We start from the raw sequence: 23,528 nt of genomic DNA on the forward strand, positions 1-23,528 counted from the left end.
GACATGAGTAGGAGGATGTGAGGGGATGGTTAAGTGTTTTTCTAAGGTTACATAGCTGAAACATGACATTTTTGGGATTTGAATCCACTTGTCTGGCTCCCAACATTCTAACTAGTCATTGGCAAACCTGAAATATCAACCTTAGTCTGTCTGATTCCAAAACCTGTTTTTCCTATGCAGCACATTTGGGTCTATGTGAAAGATATCCTTATTTAATTATAACAGCTTCAGTTTAAAATAAGAAACAACTTTTTAACAAAAAGAATTGCCCCATCAATAGTGAGCCCCCTGCCACAAAATGTGTTGAAACAGAGGCTACATAATCAGTTGGAAAAGACATTGTAGAAGGAAGCCGAGCGTGATAACAAGGAGTTGGGATTGAACTAAATGACTCTAAAGTTATTTGAGATCCACAAGTCTGCTATATAATAACACGAGTGGCCCTTAATAAGTCAGAATTTGAATATTTTTAAAATATGGTTTCTAATCAGTCAACTTGGAATCTTTATAATTTCAAAATGACACTTTAAGACAATATAAAAATTCTTTCCCAAACACTTGTAATATTTATTTTTATAACAAGTCTCATAGCAGGCTGGCCTCACGGGAAGGCAAGAGACCTCTGTGCTGAACTTGGAAGCTTTTATTCTATCTCTATTCCACTAAGTACTGGTGCCTGAATATGATCATCATGCTACTTCCTACCCACTAGCTAATCGCCTCAATCCCTCTTCCTAATAGAACCGTAATTTTGCTCAGATATTGAAAAGTTGGTGTTTTCAGGGGACACCAAAGCCCTAAGAGATTGAGTCAAACACGGTAACTCCATTCCCCTTGGGAAGTGATCATTTAGGTGTGGACATGTGACACTAAGTTGGCTGAGGAGGTGTCAAGGAAAGTTTGTTGGTGAGGTGCTGGGAAGGTTTTTCTCGCTCCTAAAAAGGGACACAAGTTTAGCAGTTTCATTTTCTGCCTTAGGATGTTGCCACCTGCTTAAGACACCTGCAACGAGAGAGCCATCTGGTACCATCAGGGGAGGCAGCCTAAGAAGACAAAACAAATTAGTGTAGGTGACAGAGCAGAAAGAAGGATGGATACTGGGTCCTTGGTGACATCACTGAGCTACTGAATTAACCAGCTGTGGAATTTCTCCATCCCTGAGCTTCTTCTTAAACACCTGTTATTTATTCCATTTTTTTTTAACTTGTAGCTAAAAGTATCCTAATTGATAAATTGAACTACCACATTCATTCATAGGTTTAAAACATAGCATCTCTAAGAATTCCACCAGAGAATGTGAATTTTCTCCGGGAAAGTTATGAAATAAAAAAATAATAACAGTAAAAACAATTAAAATCACAAAATCATTGTCATTATTATTAAGCATCAAGGAAAACATAGGTTCTGAAATCAGAGAGATAAAAGTTTAAAATCCATCTCTTCATCTTGCCAGCTTGGTGATCTTGGGAAAATTGTTTAACCTCTTTGATATTAATACCTCATAGTTTAAAGGGAAATGATATAGCAATATTTTGTAAGGTTATTGTATAAAATTATGATATAGTATATAAAGCATCTGGAACATAGTAGGTACTCAATAATTGGTAATTTTATCTTTTGGTCTCAGTTTTCTCATATACAAAATTGGCACAATAAAACTTAGCTCATGTGCTTTATGTGAGTACTAAAGGAGACAATGAATGTACATAATCAGCACTTTATACATACCTATAATAGTTTGCTTAGGGATGAGAAATGGAGTAATCAGATTGATCAGGGAATAGAATGAAGTCATTGGGAGACACCAATGGAGCTCTGAATGTCAGAAGAAGTAAACACAGTAGGGGCAGAGGGCCCAAAGACAGCCTTTATCTTCTCCAATATTTGTCCAGGAGCTGGCTCTTCTTAGGACTGGAAAATAGGACGTAAAATTCATGTTACAAGCCCCCAGATCCATCAAAACTAATAGTCCAGTTACAGTAGCAAAAACGTATTTTTAAAATAGATCTTTGGCTCTTTTTTAGAGGTTCTCTCTCTCCCCCCACCCCAACACCCCATTAAATGTACACTCTGTGCTCTTACACCTTCAGTGATGTTCAATAGTTCTTTTGAACTCAAACTTCTTCCATGGTTTTTATATCAGTTCCGATAAAATATTAAGGTCGATATCTTAACTTTGGTCTTAAACCAGAGCTGGGTAGGCTTTCCTGTAAAGTAAGCTGGCATTTGTGATTCCATCACATGAATGCCAGAAGTGCACTGACCTGAGAGCTCCAGTTTCAGATAAGCCATTGATTGGTGGTGACTTTGAGCAGCCACTTTACTTACCTAGCTCATAATTTCTTTGCCCACAGAACAAGAGGGATCACATTAAGTCCCTTGTCTGATCTCAGAATCACCACCTGGCCCCTCTTTGTGACCATTTAATCACATTAGTCTTTTCAGTCTTTCTATAAAATAATGTCTATCGGTATGGCTATCATATTGTGTAAACGTCTCCCTGTGCATATTTCTGCCATACTTAGAAGACCTGGCAGAGATTACTGAACTCATTTCCTCTTCACCTTTGGTATTCAGTTAAACTGCCTTTCTTGGCCACCTTGCAAAGGTGGGGCCACATGACTGAGTTCTGATAATGTGGCTGTAAAAACAATTTTATGGCCATGTCTTCAAGAGTGGCCATAAAAACAATTCTCCACCCTACTCCTCTCTTTCATCATCTCTTGCTGAAGCTGAAAGATCTAGTAGGGGACTCTGAGGTCCTGCAGTGTGGTGGTGCCACATGATGGAAGCAGTCTGGGCCACATCTCCATCCCCTATCCATCCCCACCTTCTGCCCCTGCCACCTCTCACTGGACTACGACATAAGCAAGAAATACACTTTTATTGTGTGAAACCACTGAAATTTGGGGGTTATTTAGTATAGCATTTGGTCTACTCTAACCATACAACCCAACTATAAAAAGTCTTTGCAGAGAGCAGCAATATACTGTCTTCTTCTAAGGAATAAGGCAGATTACAGGGCCCAGTTATTATTTGGGTTCCAAAAAACGGTCACAATATAGTATTTGAAGAGATAAAAACAAAGAGTAAAAGCCTTCCTTAAATAAAAATAAATTATGTCATTTTAATTCCAATATTTTCTCTGCAATTTTACAAGGTTTTACCAGTGCATACATTCTGGGAACATGGATCCAAACATTAGAAGGCCATATTCCCTCTGCCGCTATCCACCATCACAAATAACTTCAAAGAGAATCATAGGAACATTGAGTGTCCTGTGGATCTAAGGGCTGGATTGGGCACTAGAGTCTCTTCCATCCAAACTCATCATGACTTAAGTGAAGAAACTGAGGACCAGAGATGTTAAAGTCATACAACAAGCCAATGGGAAAACCGATGCTACTTGCACAGCTCCAGAGCTCTTTCCTTTGCATTGAAAACTTTACAGGTTAGATATTTATTGTGCATAGAATAAACAAATTAAAATTAATTTTGGAAATATTAAGAGAGTAGATGGAGCATAGGTATTGGTTGGAACTGAGACGGTTTTACAAGGAGATAAAGTAACATCAGTGCCTATTACTATCACTTAAATCATACAGCAGCTCTAGAAATGTGGGGGATGTTGTTAGATGGGAATGCTAAATGTATCTTAAGACTAAGGGGATCATTTGTCATTGGCTTCTGACTCAAAAAAGCCAACCTGAAAAGAATGATATATCAATACCTGCCGTCAAGAAGAGAGAAAATAGGGGTGTTATACTTGGTTAACATCACTTTGTTCAGAAATCAAGAAGACAACTGTATTCTTCACTGGCCAAAACTGTAACATCAGGTTGCTCTCTCCCTAATCTTAAGTATCTTCTTATAGAAATGTTTTAATATTCAAGACAAGGGGAGTGGGAACCAACTAGACAAACAGTAAGTAATTACATATTTAGGGTGAGGTCTTAAAAATTTAATGAATATGGACTATCCATTGCATTCATCCATTCATTCAACAGACATTACTAATTGCCTGTTATGTTACCAGGCCCTGGTCTAGACACCAGGAATACAAAGATGAATAACTGTGCTCACTGTCCATTAGTTTCTTAGAGACTAAGAGGCCAGAACACTAAAATGAAATGCGATGGGTGCCACTGGAGATCCTTGTGGGAGGTGAGGGTGGGGCTGGGGGTTTCTAACCCTGACTAGCTATGTCAGCAAAGACTCCTAGGAGAGGAGTTGAGGGCTTCACTGATTTTTAAAAAATTTATCAATATACAATGTAGTTGATTTTTGTGTCCCTGAACGAATTCTTCTTTCCCACCCTTGCTCTTCCCCATCCCATCCGTCGACATCATATCTGTTCACTTGTCTTAACAAGTTTAAGGAATTTGTTGTAATTGTTGTGTCTTCTTCCCCACCCCACCCCCACTGTTTGCTTGTATATTTATTTATTTCTTTATTTTTACCTCCCACAAATAAGTGAGAACATGTGGTATTTCTATTTCTGTGCCTGACTTATTTCACTTAATATAATTTTTCTAAGTCCATCCATGTTGCCGTAAATGGTAGTATTTCATTCTTTTTTTTTTAGCAGAGTAGTATTCCATTGTGTAGATATACCACTTTTATTTATCCACTCATTTGATCTTTGAAGGATAAGAAATATTAATCACGTAAATGAGGGGAAAGACATTCTTAGTAGAAAGAATAGCCTGTGTCAAGGCTCTAGAGAATGATAAGGAAACTATAATAAATTTATTCTTTCTCTAGTGTATATTGTTGGTGAGTATTTGGAAGAAGGTACAGGTGCAGGTGTGTACTATTCTACTCTTACTTGATTGTTAAGTGGCAAAAATCTAATATTAAAAATTCAAGAGTAGATTTTTAAGAATTATTTCAAAAGTTCAAACAATATCATAAGATTCAGTGTCTTACTCCACCTCTTGCCTCTGCTTTCCATTCTACTGGTCATTTTCCAGTAGGCTGTCTACTTCGGGAGACTGGTAGCTTAACACTTAAGTCATCAATGAAGCTAACAATCTTAATACAAAAAAACGGTTTTTATCTCGATAGTTTTAGCAAGTCTTGAGATTGCATCTCATTGGCCTGGCTTGAGTCACATGTACATTTCTGAACAACTGCACTGGTAGCACAAAGCTCCATCCTACCTCCCAGACTGCCCCTCCAATTCTTCATATTCTTCTCGGCACCTCAGCCTAACTTATGCTGAAGTTGTCATTAGTTTTCCCCTAGAGTAGAGAATCAAAACATCAGACTCATGCAAAATAATGATGTTATACCCCTTCCTTAAATCACACACAAAAAATTAACCCAAAGGGATCATAAACCTAAATGTAAGAGCTAAAACTATAAAACTCTTACAAGAAAACATAGGGATAAATTTAAATTTTTATGACCTTGAGTTAGGCAAATCCTTCTTAGATATGACACCAAAAGCACAAACAACAAAAGAAAATATAAGTAAATTTGACTTCATCAAAATTAAAAATGCTTGTTCTGCCAATGATATTGTTAAGACAATGAAATGACATCCCAGAGAATAAGAGAAAATATTTAGAAATCATACATCTGATAAGGGACTTGTATCCAAATCACCAGCTACCAGTCTTCTTAACTAAGTGCAACTCAATAACAAAAGATAAATAGCCCAATTTTAAAAATGGACAAGGATCTGAATAGACATTTCCTTGAGGAAGAGGAAAATATCTACAAATAGTCAATAAGCTCATGAAAAGATGCTTACCGTCATTAGTCATTAAGGAAATGCTCATGAAAATTACAAGATACCAATTTACATTTTATAAGGTGGCTATGACAAATAAGGACAAGCATTCCACAGTATGTGGGGAATTTGGAACCCTCCTGCATTGCCACTGGGAATGTAAAATGTTGCAGCCACCTTGGAAAACAGTTGGGTGGTTTCTCAAAAGTTAAACATAGACTTACCTTATGACCCAGCAATTCCACTCCTAGGTACATACCCAAAAGAATTGAAAATAGGAACTGAAATAAATATATGTACACTCATATTCATAGCAGCACTATTCACAATATGCAAAAGGTAAGAATAACCCAAATTTTCATCAATTGATGAAATGATAAACAAAATGCAGTATAACCCATACCACATTGTTTGTGGTATGGGAATTGTTGTTTGGCAATAAAAAGGAAATGACATACTGATCATATTAAAACATGAACCTTGAAAACTTTATGCTAAATGAAAGAAGCTAGTCACAAAAGACCACATATGGTATGATTCCATCTATATGAAACGCTGAGGATTTTTAGATCTATGTTCATCAAGGGTATTGTCCTGTAGTTTTCTTTTTTTGTTGTATTTTTATCTGGTTTTGGTATCAAGGTGATACTGGCCTCATAGAATGAGTTTGGGAGAATAGCTTCTATTTCAATTTTTTGGAAAAGTTTGAAGAGAAGTGATATTAATTCTTCATAAGGCATATTAATTAAGAAGGCATATTACTCTAGATACTTAATTTCTTTTTGGGGTGACAAAAATATGCTAAAATTAGATTATGGGAACACTGGTACATTTCTGTTAATATATTCAAGCCATTAAGATATTATTATATATTTTAAATAGATGAATTGTATGATATGTGAGTTATACCTCAGTCGAGCTGTTTATAGAAACAGTAGAGCTGTTTATAGAAACACAGCATGGGTGAAGGACTTGAATAGGCATTTCCCAAAAGAAGATATACAAAAGAAAAAAAAAAAAAAAAAAGAAATGCCAACAAGCACCTAAAAAGATGTTTAACATCATTGATCATTAAGGAAATGCAAATCAAAATTACAATGAGATACTACTTCATACCCTCTAGGAGGGCTATAATAAAAAAATAAGGGAAATAAGTTTTGGTGAGAACGTAGGAGAAATAGGAAATCTTGGACATGGCTGATGGGGATATAAAATGGTGCAGCCATTGTGGAAAATGGTTTGGCAATTCTTCAAACAATTAAACATGATTTACCATATGACTGAGTGTTTCCATTCCTAGGAATGTACTTGAGAGAAATGAAAACATATGTCCACACAGTCTTGTACATGAATGTTTCAGAAGCATTATTGACAACAGTCAAAAGGTGTGAAAAACCCAAGTGCCTATCAATGGATGAAAGGATAAACAAATTGTGCTATATACATACAATGGCATATTATTCATCCATAAGAATGAATAAAGTACCGATACATGCTAAAAACAGGGTGAACCTCAAAAAAGTTATGCTAAGTGGAAGAAGCCAGGCAAAAGGCCACATACTGTACAATTCCTTTTGTTTGAAATATCCAGAACAGGCAAATCTATAGAGCCAGAAAGCAGACTTGTGGAGGGAGAATGAGGGGTGATTACTTAATGCATATGGGGTGATCTTATGGAGTGATGCATAAGTTTCAAAACTAGAGAAAAATGGTGGTTGTATAACATTGTGAATGTACTAAATGTTCCTGAATTGCACACTTTAAAATAATTAACTCCATGTTATTTGAATCCCTCAATTTTTTTTAAAAAAGTGCATCAAATTAAAAGCATAACACAAATCTAAACTTTATATTCAGAGGTCTCCCTATAAACAGCATAACAAAATTCCAAATACTTATTTTGGCATTCAAGGCCCTTCACAACTTGTCCTAAACTTATATCCACCTCCCTGGTGGCCTCCACTTCCCCCAAGTCCCCTACACTTCAGCCACACTGAATGCCTGCTCAATATCCCCAAAACACATGGTTCTTGCATAACTGCTGTGAAATGTTCTTTCATAATGGCTTTGCATATGCTTCTTTGCTTCCTTAGCTAGACTGTGACCATCTCAAAGGCAGAAACAAAATCTAGTTTATCTCTGTATCCCCAGCTCCTAACCCTGACCCTAATATTTAGTGGGCACTTAATGAATGTTCCCTGAATTGAATTGTATGTGCATGGACAGCTTGGGAAAAATCCTTTGGAATCCTTCAGAGATGGTAAACGTGCAGTGAAGAGGAGAAGTGGGGCAATTCCCTAGAATTAGAAATAAAGCTATTTTGTTAAGAAAACATTAGGATGGCTATCTTTCATTTTCCTTTGGGAAAATAAAGAAAAATGAATGCTGAAATGCAGTGAGTACTCTGTTTATTTTATATTAAATTGAGGGTTGGGAAGAAAAAAGGGAAGTAAAGTAGGTAGCATAATAAGAATTTTTGCAATTTGATTTTGGAGAAAAGAAAAGAGCTGAATCAAACACCTGTGGGCCTTCCATGGAACTGCATTCAACAGAGGGAGGAGAGAGAAGGGGGAGATGTTAGGCAAAAGGAAGGAAGGATCCAAGTCGGCATCCTCCCAGGTTCTGCCTGCTCCAGTACAGAATTTATCCCAGGCAGAGCTCAGGTTATGGTAGTTGAGACTGCAGTGAGAAATTGAAAAGAAGCTCTGGCATAAATGGGGACGCCCCTTGTTTAAACACGTCACTGAAAAGTCATCCAGTGCTTCTCCTTATAGAACCATCCAAACTATGCAACACTGAGAGTCACACACACAATGAATTTGGAGCTGATGTTCAGAAGTAAGAGCAATCATGTCAATGACAATAACAGCTGACATTAACTACCCACTATGGGACAGCATTCACGGAACACTAAAATGAATAATGCACAGTTTTTAACAAAAGCTCATAGCCTAGTGGGATAGACAACAAATACAGTTTAATTCAATGGTAAGTGTCATTGCTGACTTATGAACAAAGTGCTGCTGGATTCTCATGCCTCAGTGGTCTTATTGGTACAATGGGGACCAAAATTCTAAGCTATCTAGAACAGCATCTCTGAATCAAATAGAGAATTAAAGAAGATGGGGCTTGAGGAGTAAAAGATATTTCTCCTCTTTAGACTACAGCAGATGTTACTCTGAGCTATACAGGAAGAAAATTTACTGAGGAACTACTGGAAGACAGAGAGGTGTCACTTATTTGTCTTCATATCCCCCATAACACCTACCATATGGCAGATGTTCAAAACTAAGTTTATTGAGTTTACCACAAGAATATGTGTGTTGCAATAACTCCTGCCAAACATAAGATCTGCCAGAGGCAGCAGGAATGTAAGCTTTCACCTGCACCCCTTAAAAAAAAAATTCAACTCCTGATTTAAAGGTAAGGTAAGAAAAATAGGAAGTGGTAAGCAGAAACCCTCTACTCATAATTTTTCACCAGGACAGCGAAAAAATATTGCCATCTCAAAGGGAGACCTTTAGGAGGGTTGATTCCTAATAGAATAATGCCTCGGTGTGCCATACACAGAAACAGAAAAGTGATCAGAAACCTTGTCTACTGATTCTTCTGAGACAAGTTCATCTGGTGGGATGGCTCTGAAAGTAAAACCCCAGCCCTACTTGGGAATGCATATTAGTTAGTTATATGGCTATAGATCTCAATATTTTTCAAGAAAATCCAAGTTTCAAATATTGCATCTTAGAACATGCATTCGACATTGTTCCCTGAAGCAGGGATTAGAAAATAGGCCAGTCTTAGTCATGTCCCTGGTGAAAAGAGAGATAAGAAGAAATCCAATTCCAAGAATGTTGGGACCTCAATCAGGTACCACTAATGAAGACTTGATAGGAAGATATGCAGAAAATTCACACGAGGCAGATTCCAGCACCTGGGCTCCTTATTTGGAGTCAGGTGAGTCAGGCTGGACTGTACAGAGATAAGGAGATTCTTTGGCTCTTTTGCCTAAAAACACGCTACAGCAAGCCAGGATCACTCTCCACGTCTGGCCTTCCAGGATCTTATTGTGACTCAGGCAAGTAGAGATGTGAACCCAAGGAAAAGTGTTTTAACATGTAGAGGATAAAGAAACATTTACTCCAGAAATGGCCAATTTGTACAACTGTCAGAAAGCTCCACTGCCTGGGAATGTGGTCTAATTGTCTCCTTGGCCAGCCCATGCCCTTGATCCTGGGCAGAAGATGGTGTGAGGTCATAGGCTTTGAATCCTCCCTCTTATTTAGAGGAAAACCTACAGTCATCACAGCTCAGTATCTGTACTTACCCAGTCGTGAATCAGGCAGGCATTGTAAGACATTCACGAAGAACTCCTTCCTCTTGCCCTCTCCCTTTCTGGTATGATGAGGGTAAAATTCTATCAGAGAGAATAGCTGACTTTGGGTGTAATGTGGTTGTGGCTATGTACTCCTTTTTACAAAGCAAATACTCATGGAAACATAACACATAAGTTACTTAACCCCTTGAAAATTTGCTTCTTAGTTGCTCATCTCATTAAAAGAAAAGGCTAGGTCAGCAGGAGCTAAGTGGGCACCCGAAGTGAGTGAGGGATAACAAGTCAGAAAGGGGAGGAAAAGCTCTCAAAAAGGAGCTGGATCTCAAACAAAGCAAGCTCTTCACCACAGAGGGAAATATGAGGAATTTGGCACTAGACAGACTTGGATTGAATCCTTCTCCCTCCAATTAGCTATGCAATCTGGAAGTCGACAGCCTCTCCTTGCCTCTGTTTCTGTGCCTGTAAAATAGGAATAACAATATCTACTTTGAAGAGATCTTTAAAGATCTGAGTCAATCTCTGTAAATAATCACGTGATTGGCATGTAATTAAATATGGTAGTTGTACTCCTAACCCCTTTCTTTCTTGCATTAGCAGGGCTGGTGTGGTTGAGTAATGCCCCCCTCCCAAAGATTTCCATGTTCTAATCCCTAGAACCTGTGAACACGTTACTTACATGGCAGTAGGGACTTTGTATATGTGACTAAATTAAGAATTTTGAGATGGGGGCTTATCCTGGATTATCCAGGCAGGCCAATGTAATCACAAGGGTCCTTCTAAGAGAGAAGATCATGTGAAGACAGAAGCAGAGAGAGATTAGAAGATGCTACACAACTAACTTTAAATAGGAAGGAAGGGACCAGGAGCAGCTTCTAGAAGCCAGAGGAGGCAAAAACCAGATTCTCCCCTGGAACCTCCAGCCCTGCCAACCCTTTGATTTTAGCCCCATGCAACTCATTACAGACTTCTGGCCCCCGCAACTGTAAGAGAATAATTTGTGTTGTTTTAAGCCGCTAAATTTGTAGTAATTTGTTATAAGAACAACAGAAAATGAATACAGATGGATTCACTGTTATATCTTGAGTCCAGACCTCATTCTTGGATTTGGACTCATATAATCAAATACTTTCTTGACATCTCTGCCTGAATATGTCAGAGCATCTCACAGTCGATGTGTCCAAAAACAAACTTATGATCTCCATCTGCCATCACCCCCCTCTTCCCACGTTACACACCTGGTCCTTTTGTGGTGACCCCCATCTCAGGAAAGATAATAGCATTGCACAATCCAGAGGCCTGGGCATCCTCTTAGACTCTTCCTTTGTCCTTCTCCCACCACCATTACTAAGGCATGTTTATTTTGTCTCTTAAGTTTCTTCCAACTCTGTCTACTTTCTTGCATCTGGTCCACCAGCACCCTGGTTCATGCTGCTTTCTCTCTTAACTGCACCTGTATAGTAGTCTTCTAATCTGCCTTCTTGCTTCTACTCTTGCCAGCTTGAAACACATTCTCTACCCTTTACTCAGAGGGATCATTTCAAAACGCATCTGATCATGCTATTCTGCTTCAAACTCTGTGTGTTGCTGTCTTGATCACAGGATTAAGAACAAAATCCTCACCATGGTCTGAAAAATTCTATATTATCTGTTTGTTTATGTACTTCTCCAAATGAATCTCAAACCACAATGTCACTCGCTGTCTACGCCGCAGCTATGGTGACCTCCTTTGAATTCTTTAAACATACTGTGCTCTGTCATGCCACAGGGACTTTGCAAAGATTATTCACTTTGCCTTGGAGATTTTTCCTGTCACTCCTACCAGTCTGTCAATCTTCTCAAGGGCAGAGTATCTACTTTTGTCTATCATTCATGTCCACTGCTTGGCATAGTGGCTGGCCCCTCTATAGGAGCTCCATCTATCTATATATTTGTTGAATAAATGAATGAATGTGTGAATGAGAGTCCTTTACTCTTCACATCAGAGCACAACACAGGTTTAACTTCGGTTTAGCTTTCTTATTCTTTACAGCAGCACAAAAAGAGGAAACATGAAGGTAGTTTGCTGCAGCTATGTAATAAAATCAGACTCTAATATCTTGATAAAGAGGTTGATAGAATAACATATATCACAACAGCTATTAATCATTTGAAGCAAGTTTATTTGAGGACCTGTGGTAGGTAGAATTTTAAGATGATGTAACACGCAGTGACCCTCATCCATGTATAATTCCTTCCTCTCGAGTGTGGTGGGAACCTGCGAATGTGTGAAGCTACCACTCCCTGATTGTATTACATCATATGGAAAAGGGATCTCGAAGATGGAATCAAGGTCACAAACGAGTTGATCTTATCCTGGGTGGGGCTGACTTAATCAGATAAGCCCTTAAAAGCAGAGTTTTCTCTTGCTGGCTTTAGGTGAAGAAAGCAAACAGCCATGTTGTGAGCTGCTTATAGAGAAGGGCAGCCTCCAGCGACTAAGCGTGTTCCTTAGCTGACAGCGAGCAAGAACACATAGTCCTCAGTCACATAATCACAAGGAACTGAATTCTGCCAGCAGCCTGAATTAACTTGGTAGAGAACCTCCCAGATGACAGAGCTCAGCCTCAGCTGGCACCCTGATTACAGCTTTGTGTGGCCCGAGCAAAGGACCCAGCTAAGCTGTGCCCAAACTCCTCATCCATGGAAACTGTGAAATAGTAAGTGTGTGTTTCTTCAGCTGCAACGTTTGCGGAAATTTGTTACGCAGCAGTAGAAAACTACAGCAGAACCAATGCTGTCAAACTCTCTTAGCAGCTGATTTTTTGCTGTGAACTACAAGCATGCTGAGTTAGAACTTTCCATGAGAAGATAGTTATCTGGGTATCCAAATCATCAAAGTATTTAAACTTTTTTCCTTCAGTTTTTTTAGCAGCATAAAACATTGACTTTTCTCACTCTGAAAACTTAAAAATAGCTGAACAGATTTTCTTTAGAACTTTCCAAAAATAAAGATTTTTCTTCAGGGCTGAAATCAAGTCTGGGAAATGTTAATCTAGAAGAAAAAAGAAGCTTAAGTAATGTAAATAGCTGAAAATAGGTGACATGGACTGACCTATGGAGGACTCTGGAGAAAATTGTTCATTGTTTAGAATAGCAGAAATGTTTGATTGCTGTGGTTGCATGCAAGGTACCAGAAGAGGTCATATGCTTGCTGGTATACCCTAATCACTCCAAAGAGTAGACACAGGGCCAAAGATTAAACCATGACTATGAGGTCATCCTTACTAAATGCAATTTCATAGTATACTCACACACCCCAAAGTGATTTTCTAAGGGTGCACAGGCCATCTTTACAGCTTTAAACATGATTGTGATTAAATTAAAATAACAAGAATATACTTTTCTTTTTCAAATTCTTAAAAGTCACTTAACTTCCTTGGGTCCATGTTTCCTCACCTCTAAAAAGAACTCCAAAGTTCTTTTCGGCTCTGTGATTCTGCCACGTGATTCCTCCATCACTTTACCTACCCAGTTTGTCAATGTTGTTATATGAGGCAGCATATGAAAAACATTCAGTAGATAGGAAATACTCAATAAACATGCATTTTTTATCATAAAGTATTTGGTCAGTTTTGGCTGCTGGTGCAGCTATTGTTGTAAAGCTTTTCTTCATATACCTGATTTTCCAAATCTTCTCATCAGCTTTTGAGAGCAATTTACTTGATTTCTCTTTAATTACAGAGCTTTTTTTTTAATGATTTTTTATTTATTAATATTAGTATTTTTTTTTTTTACATTCTATGATGTTGTTGTGGAACTGTTAAGGGGGAGGGGGAGAAAAGAAAGGGGAAGGAAACGAGATGGAAGAAGGAGGAAGGAAGAGGGGCAGGACTGAGGCCTGTGGCACCCCCCTCATTCCTGCATAGGAGACCAGGGGGCTTCCAGTGGTGGCTTGGTCATTACTGGGCTGGGTGCAGATGTCAGAGGGGTGTGGCTGAAGCCCTTGTCCCCGCACCACCCCAGCTTAGGAGCCCTGGTCACTTTCTGTGGGGGCTCAGTGGTTGTTGCTGGGCTGGTCACAGGAGTCAGAGGTATGCGGACAAGGCCCGAGACCCCCCACCACCCTGGCTCTGGAGAGCCTGGGGTGCTTCCTGCAGTGGCTCAGTGGTTGTCGCTGGTTGCTTGTGGGTGTTGATGGGATGTGGCTGAGGCCCTCAACCCCCCACCTTAGGGGCTGGTTGCAGGTGATGGGGGGACACGGCTAAGGCCTCCAGCCCTACCCCATCCCTGGCTTGGTAGTTCAGGGGACCTTCGAGGTTTTATAGGTGTTCTTTGGTGATGAGAGGCCTTTACTAGTTAATATCAATCTTTGTCTCTGGTCTGTGGGTATTTTGTTTTTTCTTCCCGTTCTGTGTTGGATTATTTGCTGTTCCTACCACTTAAACTCTGCACTGGAACTAATTTGTTGTCCTTTGCTTACTTCTAAAATGGGGGAATCTTCCTGTGGGGACTAGTACTTGACCTCTGTGGTTGAGCTAAATTGCTGCTTTGCTGCTGATTCCCTAGGGAAGTCTTTTTGTGCAGCTCAGGTTTTAATGGTTGACTTTATAGGTGCTTCTAGGACTCATGAGATCCAGTGCACCTGGATTGTGTAGAAACTTTGGTCTTGGCCTGAGTCTTTTCAGCAAACTGCACTCCCTGCAGTTCTATATTCCTGACCAGTCTACACTGAGTGGTCCTGTACTGATTGGAGGCAGATCAGCTGTCCTTGCTGTGCCCCAGTGTTCTCCCAGTGGGCCCATCTCCCCCACTGCATGTTCTCTAAACACTTCCTATTGGATGAGTCATGCACTGGTCCCTTGCAATGACTCACTGGCCTTTGAGTGAATCCTTTTTTTTTCAGTTGTTGTGGCTCCTTGCTCCTGTGTGGGTCCTCCTATTAGTGGTCTTGCTGGCCTGGGGGCCACCAAGGCCCTCTTTTCCCCTGCAGCCTCCAGGCAACTTCATCCAAAGGGAACAGCTGTGGCTTTTGCCAGCTCCTGTCCCATGCACTCACCAGCTCCAGTCTTGAAGCAGCTGGGGCTCGAAACGGTCAGAGTGGTTCGTTCTTTCTCTCATTGTGGCCCCTCCTGCCTTCATGCACTCTGAAGATCTCTCCTCCTCTTCCCCTGAGCTCTAGTGGCCCCAGCTTGGCTGTTGCTGCTTTTTAATAGTTGTACATTGGTTGATTTGTGGGAGAGAGTGATACTGGGGACCATCTATTCTGCCATCTTGACTGGAAGCCTAATTACGGAGCATTTAAAATCAGAACCCATCCTCTAGAAAGGACCAGCTATAATAGGAGAATTCCAAAAGAGGTGTAACCTTGATCTCTGCTTGTACATTCCCTTCACAATTACTTATAAATTTCGGCACTATATTGGAATCCTGTGCCCTGCTAGATATCTCTGCCTGGATTCCTCACTACTCCTCAAACTCAGCTTACCCCAAATTAAACATATTATTTTTCCTCCCCAGTCAGCTCATGCCCACCAGATTTCCTTCCCTATTTCAGTGTTTTGTCATTGTCTCAATTATTCAATGTTTAAATATTTGAATCATCTTTTATAATTCCTTCTCCCTCATCCTTCTTATCTACACATACAAAATCCTCCCTGCTTTTCCTTTTAAAATCAATAAAATTTTAATTTTGTAAATATGTATTGAAAACATACTTTTTAAAGTCACTTAGAAAAGTATTTTACATCTTTTTCTTTCCATTCTCACTGCTTCCACTCTAACAGAAGTGTCTTATACAAGGACTATTACATGACCCTTCTAACAGTACATCTTACAAACCACTGCTGACTAGTCTTCTGGAACTCTGCTTTGTGCATATTCTCCCATGCATTCAAACCTCTAGTGTGCCTGCACTGTATTACTTACAAAATAAAACCCAAATTCCTTTAAGCATTTTTCCAAGTTTCTTCCAAGCTGACTATGACTTAGAGTTGAATTGAAAGACTGAAATTGCTGCCTTGACTCTGAATTTGGGCAAGTCACTTTATCTCTCTAAGCCTCAGCTTCCATGCTGTAAAATTAGGATAATAATCTCTGCACCCTCACAAAGACATCATGGGCCCAACAATAATGTGCAAAACATGCATAAACCATTTCAGGTAAAACATACTTTAAAGGGTTATTGATTTCTGTCCAACTATTTTCTTCTACTCTATTTCACAAACTTCTCCTTATGTATAACCATTCTGCATGTTTCAAAAGTACATTATAACCATTCTTTTCTTTGCACATTTGCTTACTCAGATCCCTCTCAATGGATTTCTGTTTCTTTCCATTCTTCCTGTTTCAGTTGGATTTTCTCTTTCAACGTCCAAATAAATTTTATCTTCGTTATGAAAATTTCCCCTATAGCCCTGATCAGCAATGACAGCCCTTATATTTTACGACCCTTTGAATTTCTAAAGTTCTGCACCACTCATTTGACACTTAGCTTCTGACAGCCTGTACCACTTATCTTTTTACGTTGGCTTGTATCCCCAATGAAAATAGAAACTCTTTGAGAGCAGGAATCTCTTTGCTAGCCCAACGCTGTGCACAGCAGACATTCTATAAACATTTGCTGCTTTGGATGAAACTGACATCCTCTCAATTATGAAACATAATCATTCCTAGGTAAAATAAGACTCTCACTGTCAATATGTTGACACTCTTGATGAATTCTTAATTAGCATATTGGCAATTATACTTCACAACTGGTTTCATAGGGCACTTCACAATTATTCATCAGTTTTTGTCAAGATATTCTCAGGAGCTGAGCGATTAAGATCATTTCTTGCCATTCGTTTTTTCTAAATTGAGAAAAGCAAAGTACAGTGACTTTATGAAATATATTAAGAAGATGCAGTACGAGAATTGACATGGGAAAGTAAAATAAATTATTTTTCTTGGCTCCCTGTGCCAATGGCAATGCTTCTCTAACAATTTATTTTTCTATAAGAAAGCAAATAACATCTTATTTGATTTTGTTGAACTGCTAGTAGTCCTTGAAGACTGGGAGAATCTCTAATCATTTTTCAAACTGAAACTTTTTACTTTATTACCTCCCCCAAAAAAGATAATTTTACTGTGTCTTGGCTGTCATATTTGGTTTGGTTTATTGATATTTTTCTGATTAAAATATGCAAATTAAACCCAAAGTAGAAGAAATGAAATAATAAAGAACAAAAAAATAAATAAAATAGAAAAATAGATTAACTAAAGAATAAAATCAATGAAACTGATAAATCTCTAGCCAAACTGGTCAGGCAATAAAGAGAAAAGACACACTTGACAATATCATCAATGAGAGAGGAAATATTACTAGTGTTCCTACGGGCATTAAAAGGATAACATATAAGGAAATATAAAGAATAGCTTTATCCCAATAAATTCAATAACTTAGATAAAATGGAAAACAATTCTGAAAAGAAGCAAGCTACCTAAGTCGCCCAAGAACAAAAAAGATAACCTGAATAGCTTTCTATCTTGGAAAGAAATTGAATTTATAAGTAAAAATCCTCTCCCAAACAAAACTCCAGGCCAAGATGATTTAACAATTTAATTATACCAAACATTTATTGAAGAAATAATGGCAATTATATACATTGTTACAGAAAGTAAAAAAAGAGAAACACATTTTGCCTCATTTTAAGAGGCCAATAATACCCTAAAACCAAAATCAGAAAAACATACCATAAAAAAGAAAACTGAAAATTAATGTCTTTTCTGAACATACATGGAATAATCTTTAATGATCTTTTAGCAAATCAAATTTAAAAACATATCTATTAAAAAGATAATACATCATAACAAATGGATTTTAGTTCAGGAATGCAAATTGCTATAACATTAAAAAATTAGTCAACGTAATTTGCCATGTTAATAAGTACAAAAGAAAAGCCATATAAATGATCAGTTCAATAGTTGCAGAAAAGGCATTTGATAAAATTCAACACCCATACATGATTTAAAAGAACTCCTGGAAAATGAGAAATAAAAGGGAATTGCCTAAATATGTTAAAAGATGTCTTAAAGAAAACCTCTTTATCTTACTCCATGTACAAAAATTAACTTGAAATAAAACTGAAACTATAAGACTTCTAAAAGATAAATAGAAGATCTTAGTAATTTGGGGTTAGGCAAAGATTTCTCAAATAGGACAGAAAAAGCATTCTAAACCTAAGAGAAAAAAATTATTAAGTTGGACTTCATCAAAATTCAAAAGTTTTGCTCTTTAAAAGACACTGTTAAGAAAATGAAAAGAAAAGTCATAGACTGGGAAGAAAAATTTTAAAATATATATCTAATAAATAAGTTTATATATCCAAAATATATAAAGAACACTTACAATTCAATAATAATGATACCCCTATAAATAGGAGGAGGTTAGAGGGAAGAAAGAATTTGAAAAGACTTTTTACCAAAGAAGATATATAGTTTACAAATAAGTGCGTGAAAAGATGCTCAGCATAGTTAGTCATTAAGAAAACATGTTTAAAACCACATTAAGTTACCACTTTAACCCATTAGAATGGCTAAAATGGACAATTCCAAGTGTTAGTGAAGATGAGGAACCGGAACTCGCACATGACAAAAGGCACGTCCACTTTGAAAATGATGTTGTCAATTCCTTATAAAGTTAACACATACTAGATAATTTAATAATTCTATTCCTACATAATTACTCAAGAGAAATAAAAAATATGACCACAGAAAGACCTGTAAACTGATGATCACAGCAGCTTTATTCATAGTAACAAAAAGCTTGAAACAGTCTAAATGTCCAGCAACTGGTGAATGGAAAACCAAATTGTATTATGTCCACACAATGGAATACGACTCGGCAACACAAAGTAACAAACTGCTGATGCATTCAACAGTGTAGAAGAACCTCAAAAGCATCATGCTAGACACAAAACCTGTGCACTATAAGATTCTATTTACAGGAAATGTTAGAAAAGGCAAGACTGTAGTGCTAGAAAATGGACAGTGGTTGTCAAGAGTCAGGGAGTCAAAGAAAAGGAATGGGAAGGGACATAAGGAAATTTTTTGGAATGATTGAAATAGACTTTATCTTTATTGCAATGATGGTTACAGGGGTGTAAACATTGTCAAAGCTTATTATTGTTAAAACTTATTATTGTACATTTTAATTAGTGAATTTTATTATATGTAAATTAACCCTCAATAAAGCTTCTAAAAATAAGACACACTGATGACAGATAATTTTGTTGTGTTTCCCTGCTTATATATACTTTTCTGTAGGGTTTTAAAAACTAAAAAAATACATACACTTTATTTTCTACTTTCTAACTTAATCTCAAATAATAAACACTTTCCATGTTATTAAAAACTTTGTAAGCATTTAATTCCTGCATGATACCCCATTTATAAATGTGACACCTTTAGTTAATCATTCCCTTATTGGCAGAAATTTAGGTTGTTTTAAATTTTTCTCTATACTGACTATTACTCTGATATACTTTGTGAATATGTTATTGCATATTCTTTGGATGCAATTATTAGGTCACAGTATAAAAACATTTTAAGGACCTTCAAAGGTACTATTAAATTGTTTTGTTTTCCTGGAAGAATATATATTGATTTAACTCTCACTAATAGTATACGAAAGGCCCAGTTTTACTGAACTCCTGCCACAACTGAATGTTATTAATAATTATTTTAAATATTTGCTTAAACCCTCTTCTAGAACCTTACACTTCAGCTCAGCACTGGGCTGTAACTCTTCTCTATTACTTCTGTGCCTATTCAGCCCATATCACTCATCCTCCTGTGGGCAGGGTCCTTTCAATCTGTCACCAAGGATCTGGGACGTTTGCAGACCCCCTGGTCGTGTGAGGCTCTACTCTGACATGATCTTCCTGTTACTCCACAGCCTGAGTCTGTGTTTTTGAATCTCCAGTGTTTATATTATCTCTAGTGCTTAATACTTCAACGTAGCACAAAATAGCATGTCTAAGCTGTTACATCCAGCACCTCTTCTCCTATGATCTGGCTCAGCAACATAACACAAGTCACCTTCCATATAGCACAGCTATGATTTTTTCTTCACTGATGTTTGCCTCCCTGTTCCTGCCTTTTCTTGTAGCTTTCTTCTCATCACCCCCAACTAGCACCTTCCCCCGTTACAAGCAATGATCATGTAAATAGAGACAGGAGGATAAAACAAAAGAGATCTGAGCCCTGTCCTCTCTGTGGCTAACCTGTGTCAATTTCCAGCCCAACTTTCCCAGTCCCTCCTGTGCGGGACTCAATGTTCCCTTCCTCCTGCCAGCTTAATCCTGTCCAGGCCCTGAGTCAGTAGTGACCACAGCTGCCTTAGCTCCATCAGGCTCCAACTGGTTCTGGATTTGGTTTGAGGTGAGGTAACCTTTCATTTCTAACTCACTTGACTCCACTTGGGTATCATCTCCTCTGTATTAGAGCTCATGGGGTGGCTTGATGCCCTTCTTGTGCACTCCAGTGGTACCATCTGCTTGCCCCTGTCATTACACATATCCCACTTGATTGCAATTACCTGGTGACAAGGCAGTTTTCTCCTTTAGAGACGGGAGCACCAGGAGGTCAAGGACTAACTCTTTCATCTATATATTCCTGTCAATTTACACAGTCTCAGGAGTTTGGCTCAAGTCTCCCTGTTTCCATTCTTGTCTTCTGACAAGGTACACTTCACACAGCAGCCACAGTGATCTTTAAGAAACATAAATCATTGTCAGAGTAAGGGGATTGGTGCCCTACTTTCCTGCAATAGCTACCAATGTATTTATTTTTGGTTTGGTTTTGGCTGGGTGTTTGGTAGTTGTCTGTTTCTATTTTTTATCCATATCATTATGAACTCATAGACTTCTAAAATATATTCAATACAAGTCAATCAGTTGCCATCACTATTGCTTTTGATGCTCACATTGCCCCATCTTGCACCAGCAGAATTTCCTTCATGCTAGCTCCTGGTGAAATTTTTGATGCAGTCCCATTATTTTTGTTAGATATTTGCTTACTGACACTAAAAGGTTTATCAGCCTCATCTTGCTTACTGCCAGCCCCAGACTTGGAATCAGCCCTTTCTCCATGAAGCCGTGGTCCCTTTCAGTGTTAATGTTACTCAGAGATCACGATCTGGGCATTATGGATAGTCCTTGCTGCTGATTTGTCATTGCTTGTAGGACTTTAAAGTAGACAAAATTAGGGAATATTTATTTATTTTGGCTATCCTATATGATTACATTTCAGAATACTAAAAATATCCCTAGTTGATGAGGAACCTTTTTTATTTAGAGAATAATTACAGTTATTAAATGTAGAAGAATTAATAAAAATAGAAAATCACCATTTACAACCACTAATGAAATAATTGAGACAGGCAATAAACATCAACAGATGCTAAAGCCATTAGGAGAAAGGATAATGGGGTCCATTACAATGGAAGGGTTAGGCTCCCCCATCTGACTGAACCTACCTATCAATTTTAGCATGTCTCAGAATGAGACAGCCAGACATTATGTGCTTCATGATGTAATGCAAAGAGAAATACACAACACCACTTGTGAAATATTCCTGCCAAAAAAATGTTCATCTTGAATTTAATGAAGACATATATCTAACTTTCAGTTTGCAGAGTAATAGGAGAACAAATCGACAAATCCAGTATTTGAAACAATTTGTAGAACAACTAACCCAGTTTCTTCAAGAAGTCAAGGACCAGGAAAAAGCAGAGGGAGGGAGGGGTTTGTTCTAAATTTAAAAACAACTTAAAAGGCAACGCAATCAAATGCAATGATTGGACCTCAATTGGATCCTGATTCAAATAAATCAACTGTAAAAGTTTTTTTTTTTTTTTTTTTTAGATGATTGGGGAAATGTGAAGGTAGACTTGGCAGTAGATGCTATTAATGAATTTTTGTTATTTTTGTTAGGCATGATAATAGAATTGGGGATATGTAAGAAATGAACCTTTTGAGATATATATGTGAAAACATTTGGGGTTAAAATGAGATGATAATAGAGATTTGCTTTAAAATAAGTGGTGAAAGAGAAAAGGAAAGAAAGAAAAAAGAAGAAAAGAAAAGAAAGCAAGAGAAAGAAAGGGAAAGAAAGAAAGAAAAAGAACAAAAAGAAGGGAGGACGGGTGTGAGGGAAGAATGGAGGAAAGAAGAGAGAGAGGGAGCGAGGGAGAAAGAGAGGAAGGCAGGCCGGCAAAAATATTAACTATTAAATCTAGGGGTGATTCTCAGGAGAGATGGTCATATTGTTCTCTCTACTTTCGTGTATGTTTAACATTTTTATTTTTTAAAGTTTTAAAAGCCCACATTAAATTAGATGATTCATCTTATTTTTCAAATTTGACATGTGATTATTATGTGTATATTAATATTATATTATGATGAAGATTATTATTTATATTATTATATCTACTGCAAAGGGTGGGGGGTGCACAGAGAAACAGGTGTTCAGACAAGTATAAAGAAAAAAGAAAATCATCCATGGCCACACTGCCCATTGCCATGTAAATTTATTCTCTTCCAGTTCCAACCAACAGTGGTTATTATGTTATGCTATCAGTGCTGAATCAGTCCAAATGGCTCATCCTTACTGTTTTAAGTGGCAATGTTTTCATTGCTAGAGAGGCAGAACATCCTCTCATATGTTCATTGGCCACTTATATTTCTTCTTTTTGGAATTCTTTGTTTTGAGTGTCTTGTCCTCTATACTGCAAACGTATCTTTCTATTGTTGCTGCATAGTTGCGTAGAAATTTACACAGACAATGTGGTATAACCATTAATAAGAAACGGTGAAGGAATTACTGAGGCTTGGCAGTTCCTGTGAATTTCAGTGTCCCGGGTCCCCGAAGACTCAGCCTCCCTGATTGTCAGGGCAAAACCAGGTTGTACAACTCCAGTGAACACCATTCACCTAAATACTGTACAATGTGCTACTGTATTCTGTAAGTATAAATAGGGAACTGGTTGGAGAGTCCCAGTTTTTCTTGGCTGCAGACTCCTATAGGAGATAAAATGTAAAACAAGTCTTGCAAGTGGGCAAACCTTAAAATATAAATTACACTTGGATGGAAAAATATAAAGAACATGTAACAAACCATTGAAGAGATTTATTTATTAAAACATTGTGCTCCTCCTATTAAAAAAAAATAATTTCAGAAAGGTAATAAGAGCCCAAAGAAACTGTAACTAGACAGCACTCTGCTTCAGCAAAGCATGCGGGGACTCATCACTGCTCTTAGTTTTATTAAGGTGTCTCTTCTATGTTCTTGTATTTTTTCTCTTTGTTTTCTGCTCCTGTGATTACTTTCTGCCCGTCTCCAGGATTCCACTCTTAAAACAGTCCAGTATAAAAGAGCTTCCCCTCCCTTCTTCTTCTTCTTCTTTTTTTTTTTTTTTTTGTTCTTGGATCTCTCTGAGCA

This window comes from Cynocephalus volans, chromosome 8, assembly GCF_027409185.1.
Source record: "Cynocephalus volans isolate mCynVol1 chromosome 8, mCynVol1.pri, whole genome shotgun sequence".
NCBI lineage: Eukaryota > Metazoa > Chordata > Mammalia > Dermoptera > Cynocephalidae > Cynocephalus > Cynocephalus volans.